Source organism: Schistocerca nitens, chromosome 1 (assembly GCF_023898315.1).
Source record: "Schistocerca nitens isolate TAMUIC-IGC-003100 chromosome 1, iqSchNite1.1, whole genome shotgun sequence".
Classification (NCBI taxonomy): Eukaryota; Metazoa; Arthropoda; class Insecta; order Orthoptera; family Acrididae; genus Schistocerca; species Schistocerca nitens.
In genome coordinates, this window is record NC_064614.1 from 1,194,216,620 (window position 1) to 1,194,221,422 (window position 4,803).

The 4,803-nt window shown below is 46.3% G+C and overlaps 1 non-coding gene across 1 annotated transcript; it reads right to left on the bottom strand.

Moving 5' to 3' along the window:
• Positions 1–236: 236 nt before the first annotated feature.
• Trnas-cga (transfer RNA serine (anticodon CGA)) lies at positions 237–311 on the bottom strand. Its single transcript has one exon. It is a non-coding gene; the product is annotated as a tRNA-Ser (tRNA).
• Between the last annotated feature and the right edge of the window lie 4,492 nt (positions 312–4,803).

Below are 4,803 nucleotides of genomic sequence, written 5' to 3' on the forward strand. Positions count from 1 at the left end.
TAGTTTTCTTGAGAAATGAAATTAAAGAACTGGGTATGACCTTCGTTTTTGGGATTCTGTTCATCACTGCTATTTAACTGCTGTTTCGCACCGCTTTGAACAACATCATGACGCTGAGAACCCCGTCACGGCAAACGTCCACATTTCCGGATCCGAACGAACAAATGCTTGAATGAGATTTTCACTCTGCAGCGGAGTGTGCGCTGATATGAAACTTCCTGGCAGATTAAAACTGTGTGCCCGACCGAGACTCGAACTCGGGACCTTTGCCTTTCGCGGGCAACTGCTCTACCAACTGAGCTACCGAAGCACGACTCACGCCCGGTACTCACAGCTTTACTTCTGCCAGTACCTCGTCTCCTACCTTCCAAACTTTACAGATGCTCTCCTGCGAACCTTGCAGAACTAGCACTCCTGAAAGAAAGGATATTGCGGAGACATGGCTTAGCCACAGCCTGGGGGATGTTTCCAGAATGAGATTTTCACTCTGCAGCGGAGTGTGCGCTGGCTGTGGCTAAGCCATGTCTCCGCAATATCCTTTCTTTCAGGAGTGCTAGTTCTGCAAGGTTCGCAGGAGAGCATCTGTAAAGTTTGGAAGGTAGGAGACGAGGTACTGGCAGAAGTAAAGCTGTGAGTACCGGGCGTGAGTCGTGCTTCGGTAGCTCAGTTGGTAGAGCACTTGCCCGCGAAAGGCAAAGGTCCCGAGTTCGAGTCTCGGTCGGGCACACAGTTTTAATCTGCCAGGAAGAACAAATGCTTGTTTAACTTCATCTCTGACATCCCTGCTAACTGTCAGAGAACACAGTTGATCTTCGTGAGTTCCACTGTTCAGCACAGTGGTTTCAGTTACTGATTGGCTGGAGTTTGATTCTGTGTCTATTTTGGACTTCTGTGGTTCCTTAATCTGTGCATCTGAAGTACGTGACTATTTCGTTTTTGAAAGTCGAAGTAATAGATTCAAACGATCCAGTACTCCAGATGCAGTCTCTCTGTTGGGGCCTCGGCCTCACATGTTTAAGATACGGAAGTCGTGTATCGTATTTGCAACCTATAAACAATAATGACATTTTTACTTCTTCGCATAACTACCTATAGCCCTTCCACGTAACCGTGTTGCGTGAGGTGAGGTGAAGAGGAAGTACAAGGTGGTCACTACAATGCCGGTGGAGGGTGGGGAGGAGGGGATTTGTTTCTCTCAATTCTGCATTGCACTGCTATCAACTCAGGTTCCACGAAGCTATCAGCGACAATGAGAGAAATGGCACACAGAAGTAACAACGTTTCGTGAAAGTGTGTTATCGGTAGGCTTACGTTCAAATGTGATACTGATTTGTAGTAATGAATCTGACCCCGATGGGCCAGGAATAGGTTCACCGAGCACGCATTCGCCGAACAGCTGTTTTTGTGCCGATATGTGTCGAATACATATTGGGAGCAAAGCGACGCTGTTGCGTCGACAGACTGCATACATTATCAAACATCCTACACATCACTCATCTCCGCAATGAATTAGTGAGGTAAGAAATGGACGCAAGTTATGAAATCAAGAGCAATAGGGTTGAAATTATGGTAGATGAGTTCCACAATTAACGGCGTCCTACGGTCACAAATTATGGCTCGAAACACCAAGTTTCATGAGTTCTTTCATTTACTGATGGCATGGGGACGGCAAAATCTCATACGATTATGATGTAGAGTAAAAAGTGCGAATTGTGGCACATATCCTCTATATGCACTGCCTGAAAAACAGCATACCCTTTCAGAGGTTTCCAATTCATTCAAGATTCATTGTTGCAACATTGCATGTGGAGTAAATGAAACGATTACATTCACAGATCGATAGCAGAAGCGGTTCTGAGGTACCAGGTATCCACCCATGCGGAAACAGCCATATTAGTACATGGTACATATGTTTTTGGATAGGGTCCGCCTTCAGCAAAACACAATTTTCTTTTTTAACCCAGACATGTTTCACTGCAGTTGCAGAATCTTCAGTGGGCTTTTATTTTATGGCTGTTAAAGATAAAGAATGTTCTTTACTGTTTGTATACATGCAACTATTAGCTTTTAAATCGTAATTACAGATATTTGAAAAAACACATAAAATTATGAATTCATACCTTTTTACCACATGGTGTGGTTTTTCTGATGTATTGTGTTTCTACAGTGACTGTTTTGTTTCACAGTTTGTCATCTGCAGCCACTTACACCTTAAAATAAATAAACTGTTTAAGCCAAAATTACGATTTGAAAAATGTTATTTCTATGCCTGAAATTAATTAATTCTATGTGTGTGTGTCTGTCTGTTTCAATTATGTTTCACTTACGTTTTCTTTTTCCTTATCTTCATCACCGTCAAACACTGTATATAGAGCTGTCACTGTCACTGTCACTGTTTCAAAGTTTACTAGCTGTAAAAACAAACATGGCGGACAGTGGAACAGTTGAAGGTGTGAAAACGAGATGGCTGACGGTGGAACAGTTGAAGGTGTTCCTGGCGGTTGTTCTGAATCTTTCAGAGGTGTCTGTACATATTGTGTGTGTGTGTGTGTGTGTGTGTGTGTGTGTGTCTGTGTGTGTGTGTGTGTGTGTGTTTGTGTTTGCTGGAGATGCTGCAACTGCAGTGAAACATGTTTGGGTTAAAAAAGAAAATTGTGTTTTGCTAAAGGTGGACCCTATCCAAAACAAATATATTGTTAAAGCAAACACAGAAAAAAGAGCTTCAACCCCAAGATGATTAGTATGTGGTGTCGCCTCCACAAGTGTCAATGCGTGTGTTGACTCAAGCATCCAGTCTATCGTACAGATGCCGAATACTGTCCTGGGATACGATATTCCACCTCTGTTCGACCTGTTCACGTACTTCTGTAAGTGCTGTTGATTGACAGGTCGCACGAGCCACTTCTTATCCCATGATATTCCACACGTGCTCGATGGAGACAAGTCTGGAGATGGTGCTGGCCAGGGAAGCTACCGCACGTATTGGAGAGCACGTTGACGATCACGGGCAGTGTGTGAAAGAGCATTATGCGTAACACCTTTCTGTTGCAAGGACGACAAATAAAGGGTCTAACAACATTCTGCTCGTACCGAGCGCTGGTCACCGTCTCCTCCAGAAACACCAAAGGTGAACGAGAGTTGTAGCTTATCACACCCCAGACCATAAGGCTAGTGTGTCTTGGACGAATGCACTCTAGGAAACAATTCTGCAAACGACCATCACTTGTGTGCAGGCAGAATCTGTTTTAATCGCTGAAGATCACAGCGCGCCATTCTAAGTGACCCTCTGACGGTACATGTCAAGCCGTGAACGTCGATGATTTGACGTGAAAGGAAAACGGGCTACAGGTGTGCGTGCCAGAAGTCCCATCGCTAATAACAGGTTTGCAACAGCTGACGTTGACACATCTGAAATCAGAATGGAAAAGCAGAAGGATTACACGGGATTTATCCTGAACTAAAACAACAGTTGGCATTGTTTTTTAGTAGCATATTGGAATCAGGGAAGTTACCTGCAATATTCAAGAAGACCAAAATCATTGCAATTTTGAAGCCAGGAAAAGATCCAAACTTATCTCAAAGTTATCGATCAATAGCCTTGCTCTCTGTCACGTACAAGCTTTTGGAAAGGCTGATATTGAATAGAATAGCACCTGCAATCGAAGAGTTAATTCCAGTTGAATAAGCGGGATTCCGCCCCGGTCGTGACTGCAGTGATCAAGTCCTTTCACTAACCACTTTTGTGGAAGCTGGTTTTGAGAAAAAGCTGAAGAGCGTCTCTCTTTTCCTTGATCTCACGCTAGCTGACGACACCGTTTGGAAGGAAGGTCTGTTATTAAAAATGATCAAGGTGGTCCCCTGTGTGAAGATACACTCCTGGAAATGGAAAAAAGAACACATTGACACCGGTGTGTCAGACCCACCATACTTGCTCCGGACACTGCGAGAGGGCTGTACAAGCAATGATCACACGCACGGCACAGCGGACACACCAGGAACCGCGGTGTTGGCCGTCGAATGGCGCTAGCTGCGCAGCATTTGTGCACCGCCGCCGTCAGTGTCAGCCACTTTGCCGTGGCATACGGAGCTCCATCGCAGTCTTTAACACTGGTAGCATGCCGCGACAGCGTGGACGTGAACCGTATGTGCAGTTGACGGACTTTGAGCGAGGGCGTATAGTGGGCATGCGGGAGGCCGGGTGGACGTACCGCCGAATTGCTCAACACGTGGGGCGTGAGGTCTCCACAGTACATCGATGTTGTCGCCAGGACTGCATACGACCGAGGCACACAGGGCCAACACCCGGCATCATGGTGTGGGGAGCGATCTCCTACACTGGCCGTACACCACTGGTGATCGTCGAGGGGACACTGAATAGTGCACGGTACATCCAAACCGTCATCGAACCCATCGTTCTACCATTCCTAGACCGGCAAGGGAACTTGCTGTTCCAACAGGACAATGCACGTCCGCATGTATCCCGTGCCACCCAACGTGCTCTAGAAGGTGTAAGTCAACTACCCTGGCCAGCAAGATCTCCGGATCTGTCCCCCATTGAGCATGTTTGGGACTGGATGAAGCGTCGTCTCACGCGGTCTGCACGTTCAGCACGAACGCTGGTCCAACTGAGGCGCCAGGTGGAAATGGCATGGCAAGCCGTTCCACAGGACTACATCCAGCATCTCTACGATCGTCTCCATGGGAGAATAGCAGCCTGCATTGCTGCGAAAGGTGGATATACACTGTACTAGTGCCGACATTGTGCATGCTCTGTTGCCTGTGTCTATGTGCCTGTGGTTCTGT